Genomic DNA, 13,003 nt, shown 5'->3' with positions numbered 1-13,003 from the left:
AAAGAAAAAAGGGGAGGGGGGGGCGCCTTTTGATGTCCAAAGAAAAAAGTGGATATAATCTAATCACACAGACAGCTTCTTAGAAACATGGAAATCTCTCTAAAGTCCATGTGGAACAACAGTGAACCAGGATGAGGAAAACCCAAAGTCTGATTCCAGCTCAAGAATCTGCTTCAGACCAAACCAACAGGCAGGTAGACTACAGGACAGAGATTCTGCAGACCAAGAGGAATCCTCTCAACCCTCTCCATCAGGCAGACTGAAGGAGCCTTAGCCAAGCTACCGCTGGGGATGAGGAATTAAAAGCAAAAGAAGGACCAGGCCCCTGCAGGATTAAAAAGAGCTGAGGTAAAGAAACACAGCAGGACCTACCCCTGGAGGACAGGCCTTTTGCGGAGCAAGAGTGAAGACTGATAATTTCCTCACTCACTGTGTGAACTCCACGAGGCCTCAGAGGCCTAAGGCCCAGGAAGTAAGCAGGCATGCATGATGGTTGCGTTGTTTAAAAGACTAAAAGAGATGGGAGGTATTATCATGATATAAAAATTCTGTACTACATCTACACAATGGAATCCTATGCTGCTATAGAAAAGAAGAAATTCTTACCATTTGCAACAGCATGGATGGAACTGGAGAGCATTATGCTAAGCGAAATAAGTCAGTCAGAGAAAGATGAATATCACATGACCTCATTCATTTGTGGAATATAAAGAACAACAAAAACTGAACAAAAACAGAACCAGAGTCAAGAAGCATCAAACAGACTGTCCAACCTATGAGAGAAGGCGGGAGGTGAGGGGATAAGAGATCAACAAAAGGACTTGTATGCATGCATATGAGCATAACCAATGCACACAGACAGTAGGGGATGAGGGCATGTGCTGGGGGGTGGGGGCGGCCTGGGAGAGGTCAATGGGGGATAAAGGAGACTAATGTAATACTTTAAATAATAAAGAATTTTTTTAAAATTCTGTACTAGGTAAATTCATGTCTTTCTAAACCTTTCTCTAGCTTTTCCTAAACTTTTGGGTTTACTTTTATTTTTCCTCCAGTGGTTGTGACCTTTTTAAAGTAGAGCTCCATCAAAAACATTTCCAACCTGTCTTGCAAACCTGACAGAAAAGTACTTCTATCTGCAATGAGGTCAGGAAATCCAAGAGCACTCAAACCTGGGAAGCCAAAGGGAAAAGAAAATGTGAAGGGGAGAAAAGGGCAGCAGAAAGCCCAAGGACCTAAATAGGCCACTCATGTCAGCCTGCAGGCATGACCTCCCAGCTCGACTTCCCTGATGCTGGGAATCTTCTCTGAGGATGAAGTCCCTTGCGACAATATTTTAAAACCTTCACCCTTTCTTAATGTTTCAGCCCATCACAGTCCTGGGTCTTTTTACCACCCATCTGCACATACCGTCCCCCAGCCCAGTGTGCACATTCTTATTTAACAAGTGGGCCAAGACTCACCTCCCTAAGACGCTTTCCCAGAAGGATGACCACAGCCTGTGCTTTCTGCTGGACACATGGGACTGCGGTTTGCAAAGCAAGATCTTTAGAAATAAAGCAACTCTGTTTTAAGCACACATGCTTTTTGTCAGAAACTTTACTGCCAGAGATAGAAACACAAACTATAATACGCATTATGAAGGAATGAAAATTTCATGACGTATCAGCCAAAATGTCAACTATGCTATAAAACATTACTCCTTTCGAAATCCACAAGCAGAGGTGAAGGGAATGGCTGCTTCCCTGTGTGTTTTTCCTGAGAGATCGTATGATGTAGTGGTTAAGAGCATATGCTTCAGAGCCAGGAAGTCTGGATCAAATCCCAGCTCTGCTGCTTACTAGCTGCATAATCCGGAACTCAACATCTCTCTGCCTCAGTTTCCTAATATATAAAATCTGTATCAAAAGAATATTAGATCCCTCACAGGGTGTTTGTGAAGATTAAATCAGTCAATAAATATAAAGTCCTTAGAATAGTGCCTAATACATAGTGTTAGCTATTGCTGTTGTGGTTGTTATTATTATTATTACTGCTACTGTAGCATGAGAAATAAGAGAAGTCATGTGTTCAAAGAAAAAGGGAAAAGGGGGGAAAAGCTTCAGAATAAAAGTAACTGGGTGGGATGAGCACAAATAAACAATATGTCAGCAATAATGAATATTCTCAGTAGCTACCAATGTCTCCAACAGCACCTTTTCACTCCAGAGTAACAGAGGATGAAGTTGGGGAAAACCTAATGAGTGATTTCAGAAGCCACAGCTCCTGCCCCAAATCCTACATTACCTACTTCTGATGCCTGAAATGACTTTAAATAGACACAAAGCATTTTCATTTCTCAAGTAGAAACAAAAGGAGATACTCAAAGGTCACTTAACTAGCAGTCTCCAAAGATGAGAAAACAAAGAAATAGAAAGGCTAACACTATATACTAAGGAGAAAAATGTACTTCAACCCTACTCTCACACTAGTCCCCAAAATTAAATCAAAATATTTATCAGGGTTAAAAGTAAAAGCTAAAACTATAAAATTTCTAGAAGAAAACATAAGAAAAAATCTTCATGACCTTGAAGCAGGCAGAGATGTATTAAGACACAAAAAGCACTAACCATAAAATAAGAAATTGATAAATTTGACTTCCATCAAAATTAAAGCCTCTGTCCTTCCAAAGGTCATCAAGAATATTAAAAAGTCAAGCCACAGAGTGGAAGAAAAATTCACAATACATATATCTGACAGTGGATTTTTATTCAGAATCCAGGAAGAATTCTTACAGCTCAATTACCACACAAGCAACCCTATTTTTATAAATGGGCAAAAGAAGATATAGGAATAACCAATAAGCACATGAAACATCACTGGTTATAAAAAAAAAAAAAAAAAAAAAAAAAGCAAGTTAAAACCAAAACAAGACAACACTTCACACTCACTATAATGGCTAAAATTTAAAAGACTGGCAATAATACTAAGAATTAGCAAAGATGTGGAGCAACTACAACTCTCCTATCATGCTGGTGGGAGTATATAATTGAAGCACTGCTTTGGAAAAACCTAGTTTGGCCCATTATTACAGTTAAATATATACTACTTACTATTCAGCTCAGAAATCCACTCCTATTTACCCAAAATAAAAACATATGTCCATAAAAAGCCTAGTACACGAATGCTCTTAGCACCGTTACTGGAAATAGCCAAAACCCCAATGTTCAGCAAGTGGAAGGATGAACAAATTTTGGTATACTCATACAATGTGATTCTACTGAACAACAGAAAGGAACAAACTACTGATATACTCAACAACATGGGTGAACCTCACAGGCACTATGCTGAAAGAGCTGGACACCACCAAAGAGTACATACTGTAATTAGTCAATGCATGTGAAATCTAAAAGAGTCTAAAATATCCTATAGTGAGAAATCAGATCAGTATTTGCTTGAAGTAGGAGATTGAGGGGAGGCTAAAATGACTGCAAAGAGGCACAGGGAACTTTCTTGGAAGATGGAAATGTTCTTTATAATTAGGGGAGATGGTTATATTGATGTATGTTAAAATTAACTGACTCACCCACAGAAAATATATAAATTTTATTGCATACTGAAAATCATTCTTAAGTTAATGAAAAATAAAGCTTTTAATATCTGCCATATAATTTATAGCTGAAATTTTTCTATTAAAAAGAAATCTGAACAATTAGACTAACAAATTCCTGTGCAAATGAGTATTCCAAACACATTTAGGGGAGTAAGATTTTATTCCAGTATTTTATCAGAAAAAAAAAAAAATAGTGCAGAGAAGTACCTCATTTGAAGAAAAATATTTAACTTCAAAAAGTACATTCCATATTTACATGCTTTGAGATGATCATAGTTTAAATGTCATTTTATATATATGATACAATCATCCTAACATAAGGTAAATTTTTAAAAATAATTTATGCTTCCTGTAGATAAAAAATTTTCTATTGCACAACCACAAATTACCAAACATTATATTTGTCTTTGAGAAAAAAACAAAAGAAACCATTCTTCTGAGAATGCCAAAGACTTATGTACGTAAAGTGGACAATCGGCATTAAAATATTCTCAGAAATGCATCTGAAACATCTTTCTCATGCATGATTAAAAGCATTTTCTTGATAACACAAAATCAAAACCATCACACTCAGATCATATGCGTTTTGAGTTCATTAACAAACTCATGCCTGCCTCAGACAACCTAAAAGAACTGCTGTTTCTAATGTTTTTCTCTATAAATACTAACTTTAATATTATCCCAAAAAAGAGCTGCTTCAAAAAAGTAAAATCAACAAATTGAATATCTGGAATTCATAAGTACAATGAATAAAAACTAATACATGAATAACAAAAAATAATTTCTCCTATCCAGCTAACTGGTATTTCCTTCTCAATTCAAGTCAACAAATCTTCACTGTTCAAGTAGTGGAGGGACAAATGGAAAAAAAGAAAGAAAGAAACTGACTTGTATTGAAATGGGTTGAATTATATCCTCCTAAAATTCATAAGTGGAACTCCTAACCTCCAGTCCATTAGAATGTGACCATATTTGGAGATAGAGCCTTTACAATGCTAATCAAGTTAAAGTGGGTGATTGGGGTGAGTCTTAGTCCAATATGACTAGAATCCTTATAAAAAAGATAAAATCTGGACACATGAGCACACACACAGAAGATGACATGAAGAGATATAGGAAGATGATGGCTATCTATGAGTCCAGGAGAGAGGCCTGGACTAGAGCCTTTCCCCACAGCCCTTAAAAGGAACCAATTCTGCTGACATCTTAATTTTGGATTTTAGTCTCCAGAACAGTGAAACAAGTATGTGTTTTTTAAGCCACCCCATCTATGGTACTTTGTTACTGCAGTCCCAGCAAACTAATGCACTGTATACTAAAAGGCTTAAGAGCTATTTGGAGAAGCTTATAACAAATCACTAGAATACCAGGAGGATTAGTATGCTGAGGTAGTGTCTAACCATTTAAGAGTGTAAACATTCTGATCGTGGCTGACTTTAAACTACCAAGGCTTTAGCAACCTGAAAGAAAATGTCATCCTCACAAGCCACTACAAGCCAGCTCTAGCACAGAACTAAAATGCAGGCATCAGTACTCACTATCCACAGGTGATCCCAACGTACAGCCATGGTTAGAGCCACAACTAAAACTGGCAGGGCAGCTTCACAAAAGTAATGATTGTTGAGATATACAATATTTTAACATTCAGATGTGGGAAAGGCACACTGCACATGTAAAAATAGGTTAAGAATGATGGGAAAAGAAATGATGAATTAACACTAAGACCTAACATTTACTGAGCAGTTAATATGTTCCAAGCACTGTTCTAAGCCTATTACATGTATTAACTAATTTAAGCCTCACTATAACTCCCTGAGACAGTTCCGTTATCATAAACATCTTTTTGAATAAGTAAACTGAGCCACAGAGAAGTTAAGATCCACAGCTATAAAGCGAGGAAGCTGGGATTCTACACAGGCTGTCTGGCCCAACTCTGTGCTCACACCACTGTTCTGTGCCTCTCTCATCATGCATGGCATCTCTACAGCACATGGCAACTGATCTGGTGTAGCTAGAGCCAGGAGTGAGGGGCAAGAGACTGGGTGGGAGAAAGTGTGCCATACTTCTGGCCTCAGGTATGTTACCTTACACAATGACTGGGTTTGCAAATCAAATTTTTGTAAGATGGGTTATTTTAAATGTTTTTAATAACTTGTTCTTTAAACACATCAAATTAAATCAGAATTGACAATACCTAGAAGTCTCTAAGTAAAAAATCACCGGAAAACAAAATCACCACTTCCTTATCCTGTGTCTAAATTCTGATTTTTATATGATAAGAACAGCTTATTAGGCAAAAAGCACCTGTAATTGCTTAATGGCAATCAGCATGGCCTAGAACAGGGGTGGGCAACCTTTTTGTGAGTGCGTGCCAAAACCAGCAAAATCTCTGACTCAAAATTCTTTTGCGTGCCAACCCTAATTTTTTGAGAACATGTTACGCCTATTTGATATCTCTTAAGGTGTACGTATGTGAAGAACCTTGAATAAATAATAAAATTCATTCGAGCGACATAAACACAGTATATGATGATGAAAAAATACATTTATTTTTTAATGTATACATGTTATGTAAAATTATTTATCTAAGATGCACCTACACTGAATTTATCTGAAAAATAAAAAAGTCGATATTAAGAAAAAGACTGTAAATGGAAGATTATAAGAGAGGGTTTCACGTGCCAGCAAAAGTTACTGGCGTGCCATGTTTGGCACGCGTGCCAGGGGTTCTAACCCCTGGCCTAGAACCTCTAAGAACAAAAGCAGAAAATTCATCTAGACGCCCTGAGCCACAGAGACAACTCTGGAAGATAAAGCTGCACTCGCTACACACCTGGAGAACAGGCAGTAAGTTTTCCACTCCTGAGGTTAGAAGAAAGACATCCAATGAACACCTCACATTACCATAGCCCCAGGGAACTACTGAATTTCAGCACTGCTTTCTACACAGAGCCAATATTTAACTTGAAATTGTAGTTTTAAAAGATCATTCTTTATATCTATGTGTTTGCAGAGCATTGTAATCTGTCAGCACTCTGACAAAAGTAGTATTTTAGTATATAAGATAATGGCAGGAGTGAACAAAACACACAGGTCCCTGAAGTAAAATCTACGCATCGTTAGCACAGAAGAAAAGATAAAATGGAAGGAAATATGCAAACAGGAAGCAAGATGGAAGCTTCTCTCCCAGAAGCACAGAGCCTTAGAACTACTAGAAACTTAAGGGAGCCCTTTTCTCGGCAGCCCCAGGAAAATGACAGAATGTGAATGTGATGAGAGGCTAAGCTCTGTGTCTCTTTGTAGCAGTAAGTAGGTGGGATGGAGGCAGAATATGACAATCAACCTGCAGGCCAGGCTGTTCCCAGTGTTCTCTGGCAAGTAGAAGAAATAGGATTTTATTCTGTATGGGTGGGCAACCTCTTGTCTTACTCAATTTAATCACCCACAAGTAAACTTTGTGATATGTGGGGGTTGATAGTTAAGAGTTACAGAAAAGACTGTAAAGTATACTTACCTATAAAGTAATTCATACATAAATGATACTCTGACTTAGCAACTAGAAATTGCTCAGACTTAAAAGGGGCAGTAGTCGTTTTATCAAGTACTTAAAAATCCCCAATATTTCAGTCAGAACCACAACAAGTATTTACATTCTTATTTGCCAAGAAAGTAATGTCTACTTGAACAGTATTAAACACCTGTCAGCTTTCAACTGGTGTGAAACAAGAGGCAGAAGAAACTGGGCATCCAAGGAGGAGAGGCAGTGGTCTGACCTAACTCCAGGAAACAGCTCCTCATTAACAAAAAGTTCTCTAAAGCCACAATCCCCCTTACCAAAAACATTTTACATCATTACCCAATACCCACACACATTGCTAGGGTATTACTCTGTCTTTGCTACTCTAACCAATGACTACAAACTTAGTGGCTTAAAACAACACACAGTTATCATCTTACAGTTCTGTGACTCCGAATTCCAACACTGGTCTCACCGAGCTAACCTCACGGTGTCAGCAGGAGTGCGTTCCTTTCCGGAGGCTCTAGGGAGAATCTGGTTCCCTGCCGTTCCTGGTTTCCAGAGGCAGGCTACACTCCTTGGCTCATGGCTTCTTTCTCCACCTTCAAAGCCAGTGTTGGTGGGTCAAACACTGCACCATTCTGAACTCTTCTTCCTCCTCCTCTTCCACATTTAAAAGACACTTATGATTAATTAGGCCCACCTGGAAAACCCAGGGTAAGCTGCACATCTCACACATCTGCTTCCCAACTTTCTGTTCAGGCTGTCGGGCCTTGCCTTGAGAGTTCTCTGTCATAATCAGTCAGATCATTCCTCCAGACTTCTCAAATGCTGGTTCTTCCTATTCCACTACTGTCAATAAACCTATTACATGTACAGTATACGCCATTTATGCTTTTCAAGTAGAGCTTTTCCTGTGGAGTTACAGTCAATAACATGCAAGAGGAGGTTCCTTATTTAGATAAGCCCTGTAGCAAACACTTCTGAAGAGTAACTATCCCTATTAATTTATCGTATTTTTAAATCTGGATTTTCCTATAAATGAGTTAAGCACACTCACTGAAAGTGCTAACTAGATATATAAAAACTATCAGTACCAAAAAAACACTACTAAAAATACAATGACATTTCCACCACAAAAGGAATTAGTATACTTTTTAAAAGGAAATCAACACAAAATAAATTTCATCATTACGATTACTTTCTCTTTAAATGTTTTCCTAGAGACATTTTCCTACTATGTATGAGATTTATCTCTACTACTTAATGCACTACCATCTCTACTACTACAATCAATTTTTAAATTCTAAGTTTTCTGAATAGCAAAGTGAAATTATTATGCAATAAGCATAATGAAATAGAATGGCACAGCAGTCAATTTATATCTTCTACTCTAGAAACAAGGAATAAGGAAGATGAGAAAGACAGAATAGAAAGAAGAAGAAAAAATATTTCCTAATGAGCACTATACTAGAAAAGGTTTCAAGTGCCAGAGATGAGGCGGGGACCTTGTGATGATCAATATTAATCTCTAATAGTTATCTAATTCCTCGTCCAGGACAGCTTAACCATGTACATTCCATTAATGTTTACTGCAAGGGAATGTCCATGGAAATGTTAGGATGTCTAAACAAACTAATTTAAAGTGGCATTCTTTTTCCTTAATTTTTGAAGAATAAAAACAATAAGGAAAAAATATTAGGGAATTAATATGGTCTTCCCAAAAGACGTAAATGAGTTGGATACACCCATACCGTTTAAATATACATTTATCATCATATATGTTATATGAATGAATTTCTAGCCACTACCACAATCTCTGTGTTTTTAAAACCAGATCATTTTTTATAAGGAAAACAAATAGGAAATATTCATTATTCTCCTTATTCCAAAAGTCACTGTGTAATCATTCATTCATCAAGCATTTTTTAAATATATTTTATTGATTTTTTTACAGAGAGGAAGGGAGAGGGATAGAGAGTTAGAAACATCAATGAGAGAGAGAAACATCGATCAGCTGCCTCCTTCACACCTTCTACTGGGGATGTGCCCGCAACCAAGGTACATGCCCTTGACCGAAATCGAACCTGGGGTCTTTCAATCCGCAGGCCAATGCTCTCTATCCACTGAGCCAAACTGGTTAGGGCAAGCATTTTTAAGTACCTACTATATGCTAGCTTCTATGATAGGTGCTGGGGACACAAAAATCACAAGATATAGCTTCTACCATCAGCCATCCCTTCTCAGTTTTTTCACAGGAAGCTTTTTATCCAAACCTTCCTTAATATTGCTTTCTCTCTGCTGTTTTACCTTGGATTCTCCTTCACTTTCACTTTACATTACCTTTCTCTCCAAACTCCACATCTGTCCTGCCTCAGGCTACCATGCTCACTCTGGCAGAGTAGTCAGCCAAACTATTTTCTATCCCCTAAGAAAATCACACTCTCTCACACCTCCATCTGCCTTACCCAACTCCTCCAGGCACCAGTTACTCCATAAGACCTTAATAATTGGCACTTTCATTGTAATTGTTTACTTCCCTGACTACCATCCCTTGGACTATAAGAATGTGGAAGGTAGGGATCTTATTCATTTTTATATCTTCACCATCTGGCAATGAACTTGGCACACAGTAAGCACCCCATCAATATTTTTAAGGATGAATGAATGAATGAATGCTGATGTGCAACTCAGAGAATGTACAGGTTGAGAATCTACTGGAAATATCTATGAATATAGATGTTTTATAGGGACAGGAAAGGGATAATCAATTCAAATGTACTGTTAGCTATCTAAATTAAAAAATAAACTTGAAGGACGAATAAAATACCTTAATTAGAAAAGTGAGCTATTATGAAAAAATGGCAAGTGACCCATTCTCAGGCCATTTCTAGACCTCATATTCATCATTTGTATTTCTCTAAACTCTGGTTCAGATTTTTTTTTTTCATTCAAGCAATGGTCCCATTTATGGTGAATTTATCTAAAACGCATACAGAATCACAATGACAAGGTAAATGCAATATAGATTGCCCCTACACATTTCCCTAACTTATGTCATTGCCCCTCCACCTTCAAATTGTTGCCACATCCACAAGCACATTATTACTATATCTGAATGGTTTTTGTTAAATTAACACACAATTTTTAACTCAAATATCAACTTAAGATTTTTCTATGCCATACAAATTAATGAAATCACAGATTTGATTCCTAATTGTACGTTTTTAGTACACATTAAAGCAAATATTTAACTATGAAAGTAAAAATATGTTTATTTGTGAACCAGTTAGAATTTACCAGGTAAGTAAACCAGGTGCAACTCGGCTCTACCTGTATAACCCACCTACAAACCGTCCCTGCTCCAGGCCCATTCCTCTTTCCAATCAGGACTCTGCACATGATGTGTGCCCTTATCTCAGCTCTGAATTTACTTGGTGTTAAGTGTCCAAATAATTTTGATTTTTAGCTTTAATACCCAATTTCTTTTGTAATAAGCAAGGAAGGAGAAACTTCATAAGAAGGTAGAATACCTTCATCATCATGTCAGCATCCTGAAGCTTACATTTAATTCCAAAACTATTTATTAAAGTTGCTAAAAAGTTTTTTCTTGCAAAAATATTTCAACAGTAGTAGTGGAAATTTCAAGAAAGAAAAGCTGAATTTCCCATAATATCACCATAACGGTCTTTTTAGAGGAGCCTTTGCTAACGTGGGCGGGGGTCTGGACCACATTTGTTTTCTGTAATGTTTCTCTGTATATATTCTCAAGACAAACAGAAAGAGTAACAATCAAGAGAATACGGTTGATTTCCTAAGATTCAAGCTGAAATCTTAGAAACACATTTAAATAAACATATTTAACCTAAGAAAAACTGATAGTTTATCGTTATTTAGAAATAAGAAATCTACCTTAGTACAAACTTTGACTAATAGTTATTCTAAATTACCCTATGTCAAATTACCATATGACAGATGAGGTTTCAGCAGCCATTAAATTCAATACACAGAATATACAAAATCCTTTGGAGACCTCTTGTGGTAAAAGTTAAGAATACACATACACACACACACACACACGCACACACACGCACACACACGCGCGCGCACGCGCACACACACACACAGTATGTACTATAAAATGTATATTCTCTAATTCCAAGCCATTCTGCTTCCTTTTATCGCATAGCTTTATTATTTCTTCAGTATTAGTAAAATATCAACCAATGACTGAAAGAAATTGTGCCATTTTTATCTTCAGGTTTACAGCAGCAGAAAAAGAGATTCTGAGACACAAGAATCTTCCTATCATTATTTAAAACAGACAAGAAGATACCACCAAAAACAAAACAACTTTTCTCAAAAAGTCAATGCTATATTGTTTACCGGTTATGGAACAGAATGTTGGCAAGGTATGTTGTTCATACCTACGATTAAAAACATTCTTATCCCTTTGCTGATTTTTTTCTTTTCTTTTCTTTGTTAATACGGCTGTGATTTGTATCTCAGATAGATAAAAGCTAAGTTTTATGGATCCACTAGCAATCAGGGGGGAAATTAAGGTAAGACCACACCTCACACAGTTAAGCAAAATAAAAAAACGTAAATTAAAAGCAATATGAATGCTAAAATTAAATTAAATTCTAAAAGAAAAATAAATTGACTAAAATAAAATTTAGATGATTACTGAAGTATTTTCAGAATGCCAAGAGATCTATGTAAAAATAATGTAATGCTATCATATCACAGGACTTAATTGGTCCAGTCTACTAAAAACACATAGAAATAGTGAATTAAGAGGACAACACGACCTCCCCAGGAGCCACACCCAGAGCAAGCCAGCGAGTGCCAAGGGGCAGGAAAACTGGCAGACAGTTTTTCACTTACTGATGCCATATCTGGGTCTGGGAACCCCAACCCTCAAGGTTGGCCCGGTCCATGGGGAAACCAACCTGCTGGGGCAGGAGGCTACCTGGGGCTGCCTATCCTGGGCGTACCCTGGACAGCCACCTATCGCAGCTCCGGGAAACTATCCCAGACAGGCACCTCCTGGCACCTACCCTGGTCGTACAGCAACTGCTTACCCCGGACCAAATGCACCAGGAGCCTACCCCGGACAACCAAGTGGGTCTGGACTCTGCAGTCCACCCTGGTGCCAGCCCCACTGGTGTCCCCGCGGGACCACTGACTGTGCCTTATGAAGTGGCTTTCCCTGGAGGAGTCGTGCCTCGCATGCTGGTAACAGTTATGGGTACAAAAAAACCCAATGAAAACAGACTTGTTTTAGATTTCAAGAGAGGGAATCACGTGGCCTTCCACTTTAACCCGCTTCAGTGAAGACAACAAGAGAGTCGTTGTTTGCAATTCAAACCTGAATAATAACTGGGAACAGGAAGACAGGTGATTTTCCCATTTGAAAGGGGTAAACCATTCAAAATCCAAGTACAGTGGGGCCTTGATTTATGAGTTTAATTCATTTAATTCGTTCTGAGACCGAGCTCGTTAAGGAGCTCGTTAACTCAAATTACTCTGTCAACTCAAAGCAAAAAAATCAGCCGAGAGACAGCTGGTATCTCAAAAAACTCGTTAGTCGGGACACTCGTAAGTCAAGCCCCCACTGTACTGGTTGAATCCCAGCACTTCAAGGTTGTAGTCAAAGATGCTCACTTATTGCAGTTCAATCACAGGGTGAAAAATCTCAGGGAAATCAATGTATTGGGAATTTCTGGTGACATCAGCCTCAACAGTGTTTCACACACTATGATATAATCTTAAAGGGACAGATACTCTTTTAAAAATGAAAGAAATTTTAAAAAAGAATAAAAGCTTATGGAGCTCAAAAAAAATGAAAATGAATGTAAACCTTATCCATGTAAAAGTTTCATGCTCACTGTAAG

At 37.8% G+C, this 13,003-nt stretch overlaps 1 protein-coding gene and 1 pseudogene across 2 annotated transcripts in view; one reads left to right on the top strand and one right to left on the bottom strand.

Moving 5' to 3' along the window:
• Positions 1-13,003, bottom strand: part of MSH3 (mutS homolog 3) — a 127,316-nt gene that overhangs the window by 93,955 nt on the left and 20,358 nt on the right. The gene's annotated exons all lie outside the window — the stretch shown is intronic.
• LOC308518061 (galectin-3-like) lies at positions 11,498-12,572 on the top strand (annotated as a pseudogene). The gene is made up of 2 exons: positions 11,498-11,518; positions 11,926-12,572. The product of its transcript is annotated as a galectin-3-like (transcript).

This window comes from Myotis nattereri, assembly GCF_964212035.1.
Source record: "Myotis nattereri genome assembly, chromosome: 4".
NCBI lineage: Eukaryota > Metazoa > Chordata > Mammalia > Chiroptera > Vespertilionidae > Myotis > Myotis nattereri.
The sequence above is the reverse complement of the archived record's forward strand: the minus strand, read 5'-3'. Positions and strand labels throughout refer to the sequence as shown.